The following is a 21,292-nucleotide window of genomic DNA, read 5'->3' on the forward strand; positions in this document are numbered from 1 at the left end:
CAACAATCAAGAATAAGTAACAGGCACAGTTACAGATATTATAGACGTAAGAGAACATTCCAGCAGAGCATTGGAGTAATAAAAAAGTCACGACCATGCATTGAAATATAGGTTGTACATCTGACTCCCCCTCAAAGTGAATCAAAAATCAACAAATAGCATCAGTGGGGGAGGTGAGTGATTGTGAAATTAAAAGCTATAACCAATACATAAAGCAGGGATACTCTGCCCAAGCAATCCGGGCAACAGTAATGGGTACATAACATGTATTATATGCCATCATAGGCAGAACAGTTAGTGAAAGAAGAGAGCAAAGCAAGTCGAGGGAAAGGACAGGGGAAAGAGTGAGGAGGAAACTAAAAGTAAAGGGGAATAGAGACTAGAGGGAGAGAAAAGGAGAGAACTAGCATGGTTGGGAGAGAAATAGAACTGGCCAGGCCGCCCACAAACTCCATGAAAAACGGAAAGCATGCCTCCACTCCGAAAAATGGGATCAGGGCTCCAGGAGGCGGCTATCAAAATCGGGAGGGAGAAAGTGATCTGCCCAGGGGCGCCAAATTTTAAGGTGTTGGAGGATCTTATCTAAAATTGTAGCTTCGATTTTACTGTGTATCATAGCCAAAGTGACTCTGTTTTTAACTTCCACAATATTCACAAAAGGGGACTTCCAGGCCTTCGCAATAATCTGTTTGGTGGCAGTGGAGAGCTGGAGAAAAAGACGCAACTGTGCCCTAGTGAGGTCGTGTGGGGGGAAATTAAGCAGTGCATGGGCTGGGTCCGGAACAAGGGTTATATTAAAAAGGGTGGAGGCCATTTGGAAAATAAGTGCCCAGAAGTGTTCTACCACAGGGCATGTCCACCATATGTGAAGGTGGGTACCCCCTGCATCACATCCGCGAAAACAGTTGGGAGAAGAGGTTGAAGTGTATTTATCAATCCTAACGGGGACCAGGTACCACCTCATGAGGACTTTGTAACTGGCTTCTAATGCCACCACATTCTGCGATGACATTTTAGTGGTTGACCATATCCATGTCCAGTCCTCCGAGTCCCAATTCTTGGATAAATCTTTAGACCAAGCAAAGGCATAGGATGGTAGTGGGGAGGGGGAAGAAATGAGATGCATATAGAGGCTAGAAATGATACGCGGTGCATGGGGATCCGAGTCGCAGATATTCTCGAATATGGAAAGGTTGTTCGATACTCTGTGGGAGCCCATAATTGTTTGAATAAAATGGGATATTTGAAGGTATCTAAAACACTCCCGTGAAGGGATGTGGGTCTGCGTCTGTAGAACTGGAAAAGGCGTGATGGCACCATTAGAAATAAAATCACGTATTCGAATCAGGCCGGCCTGAGTCCAGGCCTGAAAGGAAACTGGATGAGAGAAGGCTGGGTAAAATAAAGGTTGACCTATCAACGAGAGTAAGGGTAAGTAAGGCGTGAGTAGCTTAAAAGACTTACATAATTTGTCCCAGATGCGTAGAGAATGCTGGGTTAGGGGATTAGTGACATTGCCCCGAGCCGAAGCAGGGAGCCACAGAACGTTGGCAATGGAGATGGGGTGCAAATCTATAGCCTCCAAGGCGACCCAGAGTGGGATCTCCGTCTTCGCATGATACAAGGTTAGTTGTGCCAGTTGGGCGGAGTGATAGTATTGGAGAAAGTTGGGAACTCCTAAGCCCCCATTGAGTTTACTGCGAAGTAAAGTGGTTCTAGAGATACGGGGGGTCTTAGTGCCCCAGATATATTTATACACCCGACTCTGGATCGCCCTGTGGAAATAGGAAGGTACTGTAACTGGGAGGACTCTGTAAAGATACAAAAGCTTGGGTAATAGGGACATTTTTACAGCTGCAATTCGTCCTAGCCATGAGACGTGGAGGGGTAACCAATTATTGAGCAAGGAGGACAAGTGCTTTAACATAGGAAGATAGTTGGATTGGAATAGATGGGTGGGATCGCTAGTTAGTTTGATACCTAAATATGGAATTGATGAAGGGGACCATTGAAAGGGAAAGTTGCTCTGTATTCGTTTCATTTCATCTAGAGAGAGAGATACATTAAGGGCTTTGGACTTCGCCTGGTTAACCTCCAACCCTGAAATCCTAGCGAACTTTGTTAAGAGTAGGTGAAGGTTAGGTAGGGAAATGTGTGGGGAAGTAACAAATAAAAGAGCGTCGTCGGCAAATAGGCAAAGTTTATGGGTAGTGGAAGCTACGTCTAGACCATGAATATTTGGATTAGATCTAATTAGTGCGGCGAGGGGTTCTATCACTAAAGCGAATATCAGTGGGGATAAGGGGCAGCCCTGCCTTGTACCTCTTCGAATGGGGAAGCACGCTGAACTATAGCCAGAGTATTTCACATAGGCTTGTGGATGGGCATACAGGGCGCTCACCCATTGTAGGAAATTGGGGCCAAAGCCCCAACGAGCCAGGATGTAGTGGAGATAAGGCAATGAGACAGTGTCAAAGGCTTTTCTGATGTCGAGTGATAAAAGGTGCATAGGGATCTTACGGGATTTTGCTATGTGTTGCAAGAGGATAATCCTACGAATATTATCACTGGCCTGTCTACGAGGAATAAAACCTACTTGGTCGTTATGGATCAAACCCCCAATAATTGGGTTAAGCCTAAGGGCAAGAATTTTAGCCAGGATTTTCACGTCCAAATTTAAAAGAGAAATTGGCCTATAATTGGACCAAAGGGCATGATCCGTGTTGGGTTTTGGGAGCATGGCTATAATGGCTGTCAACGTATCACGACCTAGGGATTGTTGTTTTAGCAGGGCATTATATGATTTGGCAAGGAGTGGGGCCAGAGTGGTTGCGAATTTTTTGTAGTATATACTTGGAAGACCGTCTGGACCCGGACGTTTATTAGGTTTAAGAGTTTTGATAGCACCAAGAACCTCTGCAACCGAGATTGGTTTGTCTATTGACTCCCGGATGGCGTCCGGCAGTTTGGGTAATTTTAAGTCCTGGAAAAGGGCCTCTGCCTCCTTAGAGGGAAGAGGCCCTCTCCCTTCATAAAGATCCGCAAGACGCTTGCGGAACTCCGAAAGTACCCTAACAGGGTTACTGGAGTGAGTGCCGTTAGCCAGCCGAAGTCTTATAGGTTTACGTGCATGATCTGGTCTACTGAGGCGAAGTGCCAGGAAAGTGTCAGGCTTGTTGGCCTTGGTGTAGATCCTATGGCCGGACCGGCGGATGGATTTGTCCGCCAACTCGGCCAAAAGAAGGTCCAGCTCCAGCTTAGTCCTCTCTAGAAGTTTCTTATTAGTGGCTGAGGGAGATTTCTGAAACAATAGAAAATAGTGGTGAAAATCAGATTCCAATTGATGTATTTTAGAGTTTTTAATACGTTTAAGGTGGGTGGCAACAGAAATGCAGGTGCCTCTGATTACCGGCTTATGCGCTTCCCAAAGCAAGGTTGGTGATATATCAGGGGTGACATTGTGTAGTAAATAGTCATCAAGAGCAGATTGAATATCGAGACAATAGGACTGATTGGTTAGGTGTGCTTCATTCATGCACCATGTGTTCGTGGTAGGGCGAGATAATAGTGAGGAGACCGTGGTGATCACAGCACAATGGTCTGACCACGTGATGGGGTGTATAACTGAGCGTTGAAGGATTGGAGCGGATGAGACTGGGACAAGGATATGGTCTATTCTAGAAAAAGAGTTATGTGGGTAAGAGTAATAAGTGTCGTTTTTCTTTAAAGGATGACACTCCCTCCACGTATCCAAAAGAGAGAATTGTTGAAATAGTTTACGCAATTGTGATGAGGGGGAGTAATGGTCCGGGGAGTATGGGGATCTATCCAGATGTGGATGAAGAGCTAGATTAGAGTCACCACACATGAAGAGTGTACCTTTGACGTGAGTTCTAATAACCTGCAGTAAGTGCGAAAAAAACGGGAGAGGGTTAGTATTAGGGGCGTAATAGGAAACCAAGGTCGTCTCCACATCCTGCAGGAATCCAACCAATATAATATAGCGGCCGGCTGGATCCTTGATTTCGGTGGTCACTTTGAAGGGCAAGGAAGAGTGGAAGGCCAGCAAGACTCCTCTGTGCTTTGAGTCAGCAGAGGCGGTGTACACTTGGGGGTAACGGGAACTGAAAAATTTAGGGGTACTATTGATGGAGAAGTGAGTCTCCTGAAGGGCCACAATATCAGCTTTCAGTGAGACAAAGGTACGAAAGGCCTTGACTCTTTTATTTGGAGAATTTAGTCCCTTAACGTTAAGGGAGAGGATATTTAAGGGGGCCATTGGAGCGGCAGGAGGGGCTTATGGAAATATAGTAGGAGATAGCGGTGGACAACCCGGCCAGGGGAAAAAGGTAGGAAGGCGGTAAGAAGAAGAGAGGAAAAAGAGGAGACAGAAAGAGAAAGGAATGAGTAGGGAAGAATAGGCGTAGGGCATAACATTACAATGAAGAAATATAACAGGACTACTGTATAGCCCGACTAAATAGCGCGCTAACCCTGCAGCCAACAAAAAACGGCCACAGAGGAAGAGCGCTGTAAGGTGGGGGAGCAGTGACAACTCCCCACCGCAGACGGATCAAACAAATGAGTCGTCACATTAAAACTTAAACAGGTGAACTTAAACGGTTTGCCATAAACATATAAGCTAAGACTGCGAGGCATAGGGCCTCCATTGATAAACAGCAAATATTTAAACACATTGGGTTATGTACGAACGTACAAACAGCCCGAAGTATCTGAACGAAGCCACAAAGTAAAGCGAACGTTAATCGCTGAGTGTGCTACGTATTGCAGGAACGAAGTGTAATACCGTTATGCATGTAACGAACTTGTTTAGGTGAATCAAAAAACAGAATACAAACAAACCAAGAAAGAATGACTGGACCTAAAACGAGGGCCCTGTAAAGGGCGTGCTATTCGTTCGGGTCGCCTCAATCCGGGTACCATGACCAGTCCTCGGTGTGGGCCCCTGGACTTCTACTGAAAACAGAAAAAAACAATAGCAAAAAGGAAAATTAAGAAAATTAAAAAAAAAAAAAAAAACAGAAAACAGAAAAATTAAAAATCAAGGCAGTTAGGGTCCAGTGCAGTGGCCTACGGTTATAAGATGGATATATATGTCTGGAACCCTCGGACCCAGGGGGAGTACACCGAGCTTATCGAACAGATGAGGAAGGAGGAAGAAAAAAGAAAACAGTGTTCACGGAACCAGATCAACGCGGGATTCGAGACTTCGGACTAAGGAAAGGATCTTCATGCCGGCGTGATGGAGTCCCTTTGCGGACCGATGCCGGGTCCAGTGATGTGCGTTTAGGCGTAGCTGTATATGGATGAGCCATAGACCGGGCGGGGGTCCGAGGCAAAGCTGTCTCCGAAGGTTGAGCCGATGGGGTCAAACGAAGCGATTCCAAAAGGCGTTGAAGGGCTTCAGGGGAAGAACAGGCGTGCTGCTGGCCCAAGTGGGTGAATTGCAGAGCAAAGGGAAACCTCCAGGTATACAGTGGTGTGAAAAAGTGTTTGCCCCCTTCCTCATTTCCTGTTCCTTTGCATGTTTGTCACACTTAAGTGTTTCGGAACATCAAACCAATTTAAACAATAGTCAAGGACAACACAAGTAAACACAAAATGCAATTTGTAAATGAAGGTGTTTATTATTAAAGGTGAAAAAAAATACAAACCATCATGGCCCTGTGTGAAAAAGTGATTGCCCCCCTTGTTAAAACATACTATAACTGTGGTTGTCCACACCTGAGTTCAATTTCTCTAGCCACACCCAGGCCTGATTATTACCACACCTGTTCAAAATCAAGGCATCACTTAAATAGGAGCTGCTTGACACAGTAAGGTCCACCAGAAGATCCTTAAAAGCTACACATCATGCCGAGACCCAAAGAAATTCAGGAACAATTGAGAAAGAAAGTAATTTAGATCTATCAGTCTGGAAAGGGTTATAAAGCCATTTCCAAAGCTTTGGGAATCCAGCGAACCACAGTGAGAGCCATTATCCACAAATGGCGAAGACATGGAACAGTGGTGAACCTTCCCAGGAGTGGCCGGCCGCCCAAAATTACCCCAAGAGCGCAGCGACGACTCATCCAAGAGGTCACAAAAGACCCCACAACAACGTCCAAGGAACTGCAGGCCTCACTTGCCTCAGTTAAGGTCAGCGTTCATGCCTCCACCATCAGGAAAAGACTGGGCAAAAATGGCCTGCATGGCAGAGTTCCAAGGAGAAAACCACTGCTGAGCAAAAAGAACATCAAAGCTCGTCTCAATTTCTCCACAACACATCTTGATGATCCCCAAGACTTTTGGGACAACATTCTGTGGACCGATGAGACAAAAGTGGAACTCTTTGGAAGGTGTGTGCCCAAGTATATCTGGCGTAGAAGGAACACTGCATTTCATAAAAAGAACATTATACCAACAGTAAAATATGGTGGTGGTAGTGTGATGGTCTGGGGCTGTTTTGCTGCTTCAGGACCTGGAAGACTTGCCGTGATAAAAGGAACTATGAATTCTGCTGTCTACCAAGAGATCCTGAAGGAGAATGTCCGACCATCTGTTCGTGTACTCAAGCTGAAACGAACTTGGGTTCTGCAGCAGGACAATGATCCTAAACACACCAGCAAGTCCACCACCGAATGGCTGAAGAAAAACAAAATGAAGACTTTGGAATGGCCTAGCCAAAGTCCTGACCTGAATCCTATTGAGATGTTGTGGTATGACCTTAAAAAAGGCCGTTCATGCTCGAAAACCCTCTAATGTAACTGAATTAGGACAATTCTGCAAAGATGAGTGGGCCAAAATTCCTCCAGGACGCTGTAAAAGCCTCATTGCACGTTATCGCAAACGCTTGGTTGCAGTTGTTGCTGCTAAGGGTGGCCCAACCAGTTATTAGGTTTAGGGGGCAATCACTTTTTCACACAGGGCCATGATGGTTTGGATTTTTTTTCACCTTTAATAATAAACACCTTCATTTACAAATTGCATTTTGTGTTTACTTGTGTTGTCCTTGACTATTGTTTAAATTGGTTTGATGTTCCGAAACACTTAAGTGTGACAAACATGCAAAGGAACAGGAAATGAGGAAGGGGGCAAACACTTTTTCACACCACTGTATTTGATTTGGTGTTGCAGTAAAACTTGCAGCTGCGGTTTCATAGCACGGCGCTTAGAAATGGTCAGAGGAGCCAGATCGGAGAAGAGCTGGTATTTGTGGGTTTGGAAAGTCAGTTCCTCCTTCTGACGAGTGGCGTTAAGCAGTTGTTCCTTCGTACGAAAGAAGTGCAACTTAATAATAATGTCTCGAGGAGGACCATCGGGTTGGCGGCGTGTGAGGGCTCGGTGAATTCTGTCAAATTCGAGGCGTTCGATGGGAATGGAGGGTGAAAGCTCCTGAAACAGAGCGGTCGTAAAGAATTGTATATCGTCAATTGATTCAGGGATGCCACGTAGGCGCAAATTGGACCTGCGGGATCGGTTTTCGGCATCCTCTAAACGGGATAGTAATGTGGCATTCTCCTCCCTGAGCACCGAGAAGTCCTGAGAATGTTCTTGGAGGGTAAGCTCCATGTCGTCCACCCTCGTCTCTAAATCAGCGGTGCGCTGGCCTATCTCACGAATTTCCTGTGAGAGCCTGTCTGTTATTTGCTCTGAAGTGTTCTTGAGAGCTTTCTGAAGCATGGATTCCATATGTTTCAGGAATGCAGCTTGTGACATACCTGTGGAGGGTAGAGGTGGGGAGCCGCCGAGATTGGAGTCTGTGTCTTCCTCTTCTCCGCTATCCGAGGCCGCTGGAGATTCCGCATGCTGTTTTGCTAAGGCTTTCGCCGCCATTTTGGAGGAGGCCCGGGCCAGAGCTTCTTTGATGGGTTTTGGCTTGTTTTTGCCCTTAGGTCCCGTGAGTACCATACCGCTAGGTGCTTCGGAGTATCAGGAGGCGATCCCGGTCAGTTTGCAGCTAGAATGCGGTTCAGATCAGCATAAAAGATCCAGTAATGCGGTGGGGAATGCGGAGCTCTATGGAAGCACGTCTGCCATGTCGAGCCTCGCGCATACGCCCCTTTTTTTTTTTTATTGGATCTAGATGTGTTTTTATTGATGTTAGAATAAATGTTGAAGTTTCAACATTTTTTAAATATATTTTTTCAAATATATGGGATGTGGTGCGATGCCTTTTTGGTCAATCCACCCACATTTATTTTCCACTAAAGCCTCCAAATGTTTTATATTTTCTGACAGCAGAGCCCATAGAACAAAATGGTGGTGGATGGAATATTTTTTATGTCATACAATATTTATGTTACTATTTCTCATATCTATGTTCAGTAATAAAATACACTCAAATAAATTGTATAACAAACATACAATACAATCCATAATTTCATAATAGGATATAAACGATAAGGTTTTGTCTATCAAAGAGATAACAAATAGTAAATTTTTTTAAAACTGCATGCTCCCGTAATACACCAAAAAACTATGGTACCCACAATTGTCCAAGCTTTAAAAGCCTTTATAGTTAGTTCAGCTCAGATTATACATGATGGTCCTAGAATTATAACTCTTATGCCGCGTACACACGGTCAGATTTCTGACGGGAAATGTTGGATGTGAGCTTGGTGTCGGAAATTCCGACTGTGTGTATGCTCCATCAAACATTTGCTGCCGGACTTTCCGCCAACAAATGTTTCTTAGCAGGTTCTCAAATTCCCCCCCCCCCCCCCCACAAAACGCTGTTGTCAGAAAGTATGATCGTGTGTACACAAGTCCATCGCACAAAAGTTTGCGCATGCTCTAAATCAATCAGAAAGAGCCGCACTGGCTATTGAACTTCCTTTTTCTCGGCTCGTCGTACATCTTGTACGTCACCGCATTCCCACGTTGGTCAACATTTGTGTGACCGTGTGTATGCAAGAAATGTTTGAGCGAACGGTCTTTGAACAAAAATCCACAGTTCTGTTGGCGGAAAGTCCGATCGTGTGTACGGGGCATTACTCTGTTGTGTGTAATTAATAACGATAATTAATATGCGTAGTACAATTTCCAATTTTGCATTGCTGGGATCAGAGGGGTAAACAAGCTTCTGGGAGACCAATCAGGAACTTAAAATATAATTTATATTTAATCAAACAGAAAAAATTACAGGCTTTGTGTTCAGGCACAGCTCAAACAACGCAAGTAAATCTTCTCATCAGAACAACACAGTCTTAAAGGAATAACATTTAGTATCCTAGTCACAGCATACACAGTGTTGCAAAGTCACATTTACAGGCAGGTTGACCCAGCAGGACCAAGTCAGAGTATGGAGGCTTCCATGCAGCATTCAGGTCTCCTCACCACAGACAGCAAAACAGGCATACACAAGCATCTCTGACCAGCTACTTAATAAACAGGCCTGAAGGGAAAGTACCTACCCTATACAATTAACTCCTCCTAACCCTTCTCCAAGCTAACTCTCTACAGTATGCATACGTAACTGACACATAAGTTTGTGTTCAAATGTGTGTATGTTTTTTACATATTTTTTTTTTACTTAACCACTTCAATACAGGGCACTTTCGCCCCCTTCCTTCCCAGCCCAATTTTCAGCTTTCATCGCTCTAGCGCTTTCAGTGACAATTGCGCAGTCATGCTACACTGTACCCAAATTAAATTTTTATCATTTTGTTCGCACAAATAGAACTTTATTTTGGTGGTATTTATTCACGACTCAGTTTTTAATTTTTTGCGATATAAGCGCAAAAAAGCGGAAATTTGGAAAAAAACACAATATTTTCTTTTTTCTATTTTAAAAGAAATCCAATAAAATCAAATTTTGTCATAAATTTAAGCCAAAATGTATTCTGCTACATGTTTTTGGTAAAAAAAATTCCGTTAAGTGTATAATAATTGGTTTGTGTGATCGCGGACATATGTACGCAAATGATCATGTACATATGTGTGCAGGTGATCACGTATATACGTGTGCAGATAATCATTGGAACATGTGATTTTAGTGGGACATATGTGGGGGACATGTTTTTATTATTAGGGACATGTGTTTTTATTATTTGGGGACATGTATGTTTTGGGGACATATGTGGGGACTGTGTTTATACTGTGTGGTGTGTGTTGTGTATTACACTAGACTGGTGATCAGTGAGTAAAAAGCTGTAAAAAACAGCTCATACTCACTGATCATCAGCCGGCTGCAGCGTTCTGCTCTCCTCTCCTCAGCGATGACTTCTGTGTGAGGAGAGGAGGAGCCGATTGCCTAGCAACCGGCTGTTTGTTTACATCACATGACGGTCGTGATTGGACACGGCCGTCATGTGATCAGGAGGGCCAATCACAGAGCCCTCCTGCCGATCTGAGATGCGCCGTGTCCGGGTGACACGGGCGCATCGGGATCGCGCCGCTGCGCGGGCACGCGCGATCCCGCTCCTTCTGATGGACGTTCCTGAACGTCCTATCAGAAGTAGACGGCTCCCACCCGGCCGTATATGTGCATTGGCCGGGTGGGAAGTGGTTAATTATTGTCACAAGGAGGCTGACAAGTGTTTAAACACATAAGAAGAAAAACCCCTGGTTGTGGACTTTGGAGGCACGTACAACAGTGGAATATATAGAAACAATTTTATTTATTTAAAAGATTGATAAAAAACATATCATAAAAGTAGTTTATGAACAAAAATGCCAATGTACAGGGTACATTAATGTCCTGTCATTTGCATTCTTCACTGGAATTACGCTCTATGTTTTTTGTCTACCCCCGATGAAGGAGAAAACAAGAGCTCCGAAATGCGTAGGGTTACAAGCTAATTGTAACCTGGATAGGTGATAAGTTCATCAACTAAACTGTACCCTGTACATTGGCATGTATGTTCATAAACGACTTTTTTGATATGTTTTTTTATCAATCTTTTGAATAAATAAAATTGTTTCTATATATTCCACTGTTGTACGTGCCTCCAAAGTCCATCAGGGGTTTTTCTTCTTATAGGTTTTTTATAGGATGTGGCACAACAAAATTGCACAGTAATGCCGATCTATACATATTTCTAGTGTTTAAACACAGTGCAGGTAACAGGTTCTCTTTAATGAGACACAAAGTGTCTTGAAAAAGTATTCATACCCCTTGAAATTTTCCACATTTTGTCATAAAAGCCCAATAAAATACATTTACTGTACATTTTTGGTTGTAACATGTTATAGACCAACACAAAGTTGTACATAATTGTGAAGTGGAGGGAAAATAATACATGGTTTTCAATTTTTTTTTACAAATAAATATGTGAATTGTGTGGAACACATTTCTATTCAGCCCCCTTTGCTCTGATACTCCTAACTAAAATCTAGTGGAACCAATTGCCTTCAGAAGTCACCTAATTAGTAAAGAGAGTCCACCTGTGTATAATTTAATCTCAGTATAATTACAGCTGTTCTGTGAAGCCCTCAGAGGTTTGTTAGAGTATCTTAGTAAATGAAAAGAATCATGAAGCCCAATGAACACACCAGACAGGTCAGGGATAAAGTTGTGGAGAAGTTTAATAAGGCAGGGTTAGGTTAAAAAAAAAAATTATCCCAAGCTTTACATCTCACGGAGCACTGTTCAATCCATTATCAAATTTGGAAAGAGTATGGCACAACTGCAAACCTACCAAGACATGGCCGCCCACCTAAACTGACATGCTGGGCAAGGAGAGCATTAATCAGAGAAGCAGCCAAGAGGTAACTCTGGAGGAGCTGCAGAGATCCACAGCTCAGGTGAGAGAATCTGTCCACAGGAAAACTATTAGTCATGCACTCCATAAATCTGGCCTTTATGGAAGAGTAGCAAGAAGAAAGCCATTGTTGGAAGAAAGCCACAAGAAGTCCAGTTTGTGAGAAGCCATGTGGGGACACAGCAAATGTGTGGAAGAAGGTGCTATGGTCAGATGAGACCAAAATGTAACTTTTTGGCCTAAAAGGAAAATGCTGTGTGCGGTGAAAACGAACCCAATCTTCCCCACCGTTAAACATGGTGGTGGCAACATCATGTTGTGGGGATGCTTTTCTTCAGCAGGGACAGGGAAGCTGATCAGAGTTGATGGGAAGATGGATGGAGCCAAAAACAGGGCAATCTTAGAAGAAAACCTGTTATGCCCCATACACACAGTCGGACATTCCGACCACAAAATCTGTCAGATTTTTTTAGACGGATTTTGCCCAAAACTTGTCTTGCATACACACGGTTGCACAAAGTTGTTGGAAAATCCGATCATTCGGAATGAGGTGACATACAAAACGTACGACGGGACTATGTAGAGGCCAGTAGCCAATATCTTTCGTCTCCAAATTTTTTCTGAGCATTCCGTCGGAAGTTCCAACCGTGTGTATGGGGCATTAGCCTGCAAAAGACTTAAGACTGGAGCAGAGGTTCACCTTCCAGCAGGACAACGACCCTAAACATAGAGCCAGATCTACAATAAAATGGTTTAGAACAAAGTTTATTCATGTGTTAGCATGGTCCAGTCAAAGTTCAGACCTAAATCCAATTAAGAATCTGTGGTAAGACTTGAAAATTGCTGTTCACAGATACTTTCCATCCAATCTGACAGAGCTTGAGCTATTTTGCAAAAGAAGAATGGGCAAAAAATGTAACTGTCTAGATGTGCAAAGCTGGTAGAGACATCCCAAAAAAGACTTGAAGCTGTAATTGCAGTGAAAGGTGGTTCTACAAAGTATTAACTCAGGGGGGTGCCATACAAATGCACCAGGGGTGTAACTAAAGGGGGTGCAGCAGTCGCGACCGCAACTGGGCCCTGTGATGCAGGAGGCCCATGCAGCCCCCTCTACATATGGCCGGCAGCAGCATAGGCAGCTAGGGGTACCAGTGCACCATGCACATGGGTGGCTGGAGGTGGAGGGTGACTAGCAGAGCTCCATGCTCGACTATCGCACTGGCTGCTCTTTAGTTGTGCATTCCCTGCATGACCTGTGTCCTTCGGCTGGCTCCTCAGAGTACCCCTCTCCTGCTCCATGCATTGCCGCTCAGTCCGATGTCTGTTCTCCCCAGCCAGAGTCCCGCCCTCCCTCTGAGTCCGGCCCACACTGCACTGCATACTTCTCCCAGGTAAACAAACTTTAAGCACACAGATGCAGTGCAGCCCTATGAGAGCCCCCCAGAGGACAATTAGGCTTGTCTACCAGCCCCCTCCCCCCGTCATACACAGATGATGAAAGGTCTTTCTGGGAGATATGCTGATTGCCTGTCCAGCACACTGGATGGAGCCCAGGCCAACATGGATGAGTGCGCAGCCTACAGCTTGGTCATGGTGAGTGAGAGGACCCCATCCCCCACACATTATTACATACCCCCTCCATCTCCCCCTGGGGACAGGGACCCCTTCTCACGTGGGGACAGGGACCCCTTCTCACCTGGGGGCAGTAACTTCATCTGCCCTGAAGAAAAGGACCTTATCTCTTCTGGGGACGGGGACCCCATCCTGCCTAGGGACAGTCCCCCAATGGGGCACCTAAAAATGTAAAACAAATAATAATAAAAAACTACTGATACCAGTGGTGGAATTACAGGGCTCACAAAGGTCATATCTGTGACCACGCCCTGGAGTTCCACCGCCGGACTCGGAGGGAAGGGCTCTGGCTGGGGTTCAGGGGGGCCCTTCATGATTTTTTGCATCGGAGCCCTGAAGGTTCTAGTTACGCCACTAAAATGCACGCTACACTTTTCACATATTTATTTGTAAAACAATTGAAAAACCATTTATAATTTTCTTTTCACTTCACAATTATGTGCCACTTTGTGTTGGTCTATCACATAAAATACCAATACGTTTTTGATTGTAACATGACAAAATGTTGAACATTTCAAGGGTGGTGAAGACTTTTTCAAGCCACTGTAAGGGGTCTATTAGACTCACAATGTCACCCCTATTCACAGTTGAAGACTGTGCTTAATTAGCTTCTTCCTCAGCCAGAGTTTGACAGCTCTGAACCCAGAGGTTCTCAGAGCTGACCGGTTCCGTGTTCATACTACTCAGGGAAAATAGGCAAATTGTTAGTATGATGGCAACAAAGGATTAAAACAATATCTAAAGCCATATTTTTTGTAGTTCCATAAAGCAGGGAGGGGTTACAACCCCCATTGGTTTCTTCTATATTATAACACAATTCATTAATATTGATACAATATTTGTAAATGTTTACATTTATCATTTGTCTTTAATTTTTCCTCCATCATTTTCCAGATGTAACATACTCACATAATGCATATGATCCCCAATCAGCATGAGGACATCCTTTCCTCCGTGAAATTCTCCATGCATCATCAGACTTTTTCCAGCCTGAAAAATATCTACATGATCAGTGCAGACCAGACCTGGCCACACACTTTTCACTGTTTCATAAATAAATAGCACTGATATACTGTATTGGATAATGAATGAGGCCACAAGCAAGTTTGATATTGGTAATTTTAATTCCACTGAAAAAAAAAAGTCAGTGACCAAATAATAATTTCTTTCACCCATGGAGCAGGCAGAATGTGTGTTTAGCTGTTACCTTGCAGTGCTGGGTACTGTATTAAAACATGCTGATGGTTTGTTAGGCTTCTACGTGAGATGAGATGGTCCTGAAATGGGTTGATGACTTTTGTAGGAGCATTCGATTTTAAGCTCCTTCGGGATGTATATTTATTTCAGTGTGGACTCTGTAAAGCTCTGTAGAATATGATGAGGTATTCTTCTGATGAAGTCAAGAGACTTCATCAGAGGAATCAGGAGTATGTAATGCCCGGAACAAAGTTGCCACGCATGCTCAGATCAAATTACGAGACCAAAGCTATTGGCTACTAGCCTGAACGTAGCCCCGTTGGAACGAACAAACGTCATCACGTTCTGAACGATCGGATTTTCCGACAACTTTGTCCAACCGTGTGTATGAAACACCAGTTTTGGAAAAAATCAGTCGGAAAAAATCCGACGGATTTTGTTGTCGCAATGTCCGACCGTGTGTACAAGGGCTAAGAGTAGGCAGGGATAAGGACTCTGCAGACTTAGATGAGCTAAGCTCCTTGAGGGCAGCAATTGATGTGAAGGTACAATATGTAAAGCATTACCTAAGTTGTTGGTGCTATATAAATGTATATCTTGTTTTTGTGTGAAATGCCACACATATTGTATAACATGTTTATTTTTTTACTTTTTCTCAATTTCTCTCCAAATTTTGCCAAGATATCTGCTCTCAGGCATGTGATCATTTTTTGCACATACTAGAAGGACATTATCTCCCTTGTTAAAGGTGTGGCCACCCCGCCTTAAGCAGAAGCCTGTATTTAAATGTAGTATTTGCTAAGCTTTAGTAAGCCTGAGTTTAATTAATAGTTCAGCTTTCTTGGATCTCTCCTGGACTTCTAGAGCCTTACAGTCAGGATCTGCTTTCACAGAATGCTGGGTTTGCTTGAAGGTCCTGTATATGTGAGGAGCATCACTACTTGTGACCCCTTATCTGAAGTCTGCCTAGTCTGTGGGTGTCCTGTACCCTCCTTCTCTCCCTCTGGAGTGTTGAGTGAAAGTAAATAAACTTAATTTCTTGCATCTGAAATTGAGTGGTGCCCATCTGTACACTTCCCTTTTTGCTATTGCCAAGGATTAGACCCTGAATGGTGAATGGTTACCCAACGTCTTTCTGAAGTAGCAAAGATGCTTTGGAGATCAGAGGGGTTACATTCTGAAAATATACCCCAACATATATTGATGCTTCCTCTTTTCAATGTACTGCAAATGGTTGCATATTTATTATTGTTATGTCTTGATTTCCACTAATACATTTTAAACAATAACTAAAGCATATGAAAACTGATCCTGTTGGTTTCTTTATTTATTATAAGGCCGCGTACACACGGGCGGATTGTCTGCCCAACTAAGTTCGTCAGACAATCCGACAGACAGTCCGTTCAAAATTTGCATGAACGGACTTGACCACACACGATGAGCAGACAGTCCGCTGAAAGCGTGCGCGATGACGTGTACAGCACGTACGACGGGACTAGAAAAACGACGTCCTATACACTGCAATGCAACCTTCGGCCGTGTAAATCCTTTCTGAGCATGCGCCATACTTAGTCCGTCCAACTTGCCTACACACGAGCGGACTGTCCGCTGAAACCAAGTTTGGACGGACAAAACCAAGTTTGAACGGACTGTCTTACGGAAATTCCGTAAGACTTTGTTCGTCAGATTGTCCGCTGAAAAAGTCCGCTGAAGCCCACACACGAGCGGATTGTTTCAGCGGACTAAGTTGGACAGACAATCCGCCCGTGTAGAACAATATGGTAATCGGGGTAATTGGCGCTACCTACAAATAAAATCTCATTACAAATAGAATGAAGAAAAATCCTTCTACCGGGATTCCTCAAATCCTTTAAGGTCCTACTAGTTTCTATTAAGATCAAGAAAAATGGCAACACGAACAATTCCTACTAGAATCTATTACAATCACAAAGATGGTCTAATATATATCAGCCACACCCTATAGAGTAAGGTCGGTATATATAAAATGTATAATCCCGAATAAATCATGTGTTCATCCTAAAAAATATAATAAAAAGGGCTATGTGCAAAAAAGATGATGCTAATATGCGATTTTTCAAGTTACAAGCTACTCAAATACCCCAAAAAAACAAAAAACAATCTTCCTACTGGAAATTAATTCCTGAGATTGACAGATAGATCCAGTAAACAAAGGAGAGAGGAGAGAACCAAAAACCAAAAAACAATAAACAAAAGACAAAAAATTGTGTATGTGTATCTGTTGCTAAGTGCAATATTACCTAAAATCGCATTGACGCCAAGATATAATTAAATAAACAAATTCCCGTGTGTACGCGGCCTAAGAGCGGCAAGGATGTGGAACTCCCTTCTGCAGGCAGTGGTCTCTGCGGGGAGCATCGATAGTTTAAAAAAACTATTAGATAAGCACCTGAACTAAAACAAACACAATACAAGCTGCAGCTAGATTGTGGAACTGAAATGTATTTATTTAGGAGGGAGTTCCTCATTAAGCCACCATTCTGTTTGGATCAGTATCAGACAATGGAGCATTGATAAAGTGCCTTGTGGAAGTATAGTTTGAGAAGAGCTTAACGATCCAAACCACTTCTGTGCTGTGTGGGTGATGTTAAGATTTGAGATGATAACCCAACATAATTTTCTGTAAAGGATTTTTCTTCAAGAAATGAAACAGGTAACTTTTTGTAGGAAGCTCCAGCACCCCAAAATTAAAACAATTTAAACGCAGAAAATGAGTTCATTTTGGCCAGGCATCACTGCCAATTGCTGATAAAAAAAATAAAAAAATAAATAAAAACAGAAATATTAGAGGGTAATGAACAGATACATATTAGCACATATACATTTATGCATTTATAGAGAGGCCCGGGGAGCGAGAGGAGTGTAGTGAAGCGTAGCAAAAGGGCAAGCATGACAGTGGGAGAAGGGTACAGCAGGGGTTAATCTAGTAAAGTGAGTTGTGGAGTAGAAAGGGGGGTGGCTAGGAAAAGAACAGGAGGGGAGGAGTTGTGAACATAGTTAGGGAAGCGGAGGAGTTCCCGGACAACATTCAGTGAGGAGAGAAGGAGAGGAAATTTCCCGCCCACCCTCCCTGAGTGTAGTTTGTGCTTTGTCTTGTACTATTTTTTTCTTTCCTTTTAGGCGTGCTTGAGGATTCGTCATGGCAGCTTTCAGTGAGGAGGTGGTGCTCTTGTATGGTGGTAACTGACCCAGGAGATGGAAGTGTGGGGGACTCATTAGTGACATGGGCTCCCTTGGTTACAGCTAACATAAGTTAGCTGAGGATGGCAAGGTGGACACTGCGGGTAGTGAGTTGTCTCCGGCTGAAGTTATCACAGCCGGAGGCCTAGTACGGTAGCATGCCCGCAGTGTAAAGGTGGAACATTTATTTGGGGAAGTGCCGTACAAGACCACCGGGTAAAAACTGATATTTTTGAGTTTATTATTTATGGTTAAAGTTGATAGTTTTTATATTTTGTAAATAAAAGGCTGCTGTCGCCGGTTATACCCCAAAAGAAAGTGTGGTCTCATTCTTATAGGTAAGAGGATGGGGAAACAGGTGGGTGGTGCAATGATGGGGCAGCAGGTTGGAGTGAAAGGAGGTGTACCTCTTATCTGCACTGGCCATGCCATTTTCTGTTCCTATAGCAAATGAGTATCACACAGGCTTTACAAAGTACATAGGACCATGCATATCAGTCCATGCGCCATAGATGTGTACAGACTTTGATCCCTGCCAAAGTCCCGAGCATACCCATATGTGGTTGGTTGATAATATAATAGCATGTTTCAGGGGCTGTTTTTACCATAATTAAAGTATATGTGAACACTTTACCTTGTAAAACAACCAAATAGTTTAAAATGGAAATGCAAGGCTAACATATTTGTTTTATTTTTCTATAAGTGATCATATAGCCTCTGTTCTCAGCTGCAGAAGTGGGGGTGGGGGTGTCAGGGATCTTCCCAGTGAAGAGCTGTGTAGACTTGTGCCAGTATTGGAAGACAGGAAAGCTGTGTTCTCAGCACAGCCAGAAAACTGACCACATTGGGAAGGGTCTGCATTTATGTCCACCGTGGTCAGTTTTTAATAGGAAAGCAGAGAGACTGGCAGGATCACAAAGTATTTCCCACAAAGGAAGAATACAAAGAACAGGATATCTTTTAAAACAAGTATATGGTACACCATATACACACAGAAATATGAAATGTTAGGGTAACAAACACTTTAAAATAGGGCTGTGGAAATTAAAGATGAATTGCTCAATTAATCCATTAATTTTTTTAATCGATCAAAATTCTTTTGATCGGTACTCACCTCTCCACTGGCTTCCGGGTCTTCAGGGAGTTCTGTCAGAGATCCGCTGACGTCACAGACATCAACATCACTGGACTCCTCCCCCCTTCCCCAAGTGCCTCTGTCTGCCAATAAAGGGAAGGAGGGAGGAGTTCGGTGATGTTGAACTTCTGATTGAACGTAACACGTCCGGGAGGAGCTATGCATGACGTCACCCACTGCTGCCCTACAGAACTAACACGATTGTCGGCTTTACATGCTGTGTTTTTAACATCTTTATGCGAGTAGTTTGTGTTTGAACACAAAAATGTAATCTTATACTTAAGCGGTGAGCACTTAGATCTTTTCTTTCTACCCATGACCTGACGTCCTTGCTGAGATCTAAGGAGACTTGAGAGAAGTTTATGGTCCATGTTAACCCTTTTGATACCCGCTTACATGGCCACCTGTTTGCACAGGGGTCCATGCCATAAGGTGAGTGTGATTAGTTAGACCGGAGGTGGAGGGAGTGTCACGCTACTGTGGAAAAAAAAATTACTTACGTCAGTGCTACAGTTTGAATTTAAAACGTATTTGTGTGAACTGTGAGGTTAAGTCATGGATTGTGGAAACTAACTAGTGTCGGGTGATTGTATATAGTGTATACCACATTTACCACTGACTAATGCAGAGTTGCACTGCAAGGAGACCAGCTAAAAGTAGTTGCATCTGTATGTGCATTATAATTAATCGAAATGAGTCGATTAATCGATTTAAAAAAACAAAACGATTATTCGAACACGAAAATTTTAATCAGTAACAGCCCTACTTTAAAATGGTTGTAAACCCACATGAAAAAAAAAAAGACCTGCAAGACAAAGGCATAGCATACTCGCTCATTATGTAATACTCACCTTAGAGATCGAAGCTGCCGCTGCAGTGCCCGTGCACGGCAATGGTCGGCAACATTTCTCCCTGGAGTTACTTCAAGGTATCGCGGCTCCGGCGCTGTGATTGGCCTGAGCCGCGATTACTTCACTCCCGCACATGTGCGCAGGAGCCACTAGTGACAGCACACTCACTGAAGCAAATGGCATGTACATGTCATTGCTTCAGTGCGCATGTGCCAATTACATCGGCACGTGCGGATACAGGGGATATTTCCTAAACCGTGCAGGGTATTCAGGGTAGCTACAGGTAAGCCTTATTTTAGGCTTACCTGTAGAAAAAAGTGGAGTTTACAACCACTTTAAGACTCAATCCCTGGGGCTAGAGCTGGAAAACGGAGGCACCAAATTCAAAAAATGTAAATTTCTCTATTTCTGTCTGGTCTCATATCTATTTGCTGAATTTACCCACAATGTAAATGGTAGAGGATTGTAGTGCTTGAGCAGCAGAGAGGAGTCACAAGATTTTCTAGTAAAAGCAGCATGAAACTATTTCTTTAATTTCTCTCTTAATTGGTGGCAAAGCAGAGAGAGAACCTCGCCTCTAATAAAAATTCAAGAGTCTCTTTTACAAAACAGGGTAGAGCCCTATAAAAGGGTATCATCATTCCTTTGTGCCAGAGCAAACTTTTCACATAAAGGATTGAGTAAAGCTTGCCATATATGGATCAAAATTCTGCGTGTCCAGCAGGAACCAGGCAAATTTTGGTACAGTATGACAATTCCTGTTCATGAGAAGTTGAGCTATTGATTGACTTCTCATGGTCCTGCCAGAAAATTTTCATTCGATCAGCCATATACAATATATTGGTTTATGTTCAGTGGCAAGCAGATGTTACTGCCAAAAATAAGCTTAAAATGTCCTCCTACTGTACAATCCCTGGCCGACCTTTAGGGTGACCTTTCCTTTTAATTCTCCCTTCACCTAATCTGCAATACCCAACTTCACTTATAACCCATACTTTATATTAATAATATTAGCAACCCCAGCACTGAAAAATCCTACTTTGTTCTCTTTGTTTATGAGAGGGCTGGGGAGCTTTGTTTGCCATAATTAACCCTGGTTGTACGGAAGTTTAATGTGACACTGAGGCCTCATGCACACAGACGTTTTCACAGCCGCTTTTTTGATCGTTCTTTGCAGCTTTAAAACGCCTGTCCATGTTAGTCTATGGCTTCATGCCCACCTAGGCGTTTTTGAGCTGCAAATGGCTAAGGCGTTTTTAACCACTACAATACAGTGCTCTTTTGCCCCCTTCCTTCCCAGCCCAATTTTCAGCTTTCATCGCTCTCGCACTTTCAATGACAATTGCACGGTCATGCTACACTGTACCCAAATGAAATTTTTATCATTTTGTTCGCACAAATAGAGCTTTATTTTGGTGGTATTTATTCACGACTCCGATTTTTATTTTTTGCAATATAAGTGCAAAAAAAGCAGAAATTTGGAAAAAAAACAATATTTTCTTTTTTCTATTTTAAAAAAAATCCAATAAAATCAAATTTTGTCATAAATTTAA

General features: G+C 43.2%; 2 protein-coding genes across 10 annotated transcripts in view; both read left to right on the top strand.

Annotated features, from left to right (window-relative positions):
• The window catches only part of LOC143933779 (cell adhesion molecule CEACAM1-like), a 538,186-nt gene extending 522,343 nt beyond the window's left edge, over positions 1-15,843 (top strand). Inside the window, exon 10 of the mRNA XM_077456801.1 lies at positions 14,232-15,843. The gene's annotated coding sequence lies outside the window, so the exon portion shown is untranslated. The remainder of the gene's footprint in view (positions 1-14,231) is intronic.
• LOC143933776 (matrix-remodeling-associated protein 5-like) overlaps positions 1-21,292 on the top strand; it is a 337,821-nt gene that overhangs the window by 116,175 nt on the left and 200,354 nt on the right. The gene's annotated exons all lie outside the window — the stretch shown is intronic.

Source organism: Lithobates pipiens, unplaced genomic scaffold, assembly GCF_037356315.1.
Source record: "Lithobates pipiens isolate NorthernLeopardFrog02 unplaced genomic scaffold, aLitPip1_a1.2 Scaffold_27, whole genome shotgun sequence".
NCBI classification, from domain to species: Eukaryota; Metazoa; Chordata; class Amphibia; order Anura; family Ranidae; genus Lithobates; species Lithobates pipiens.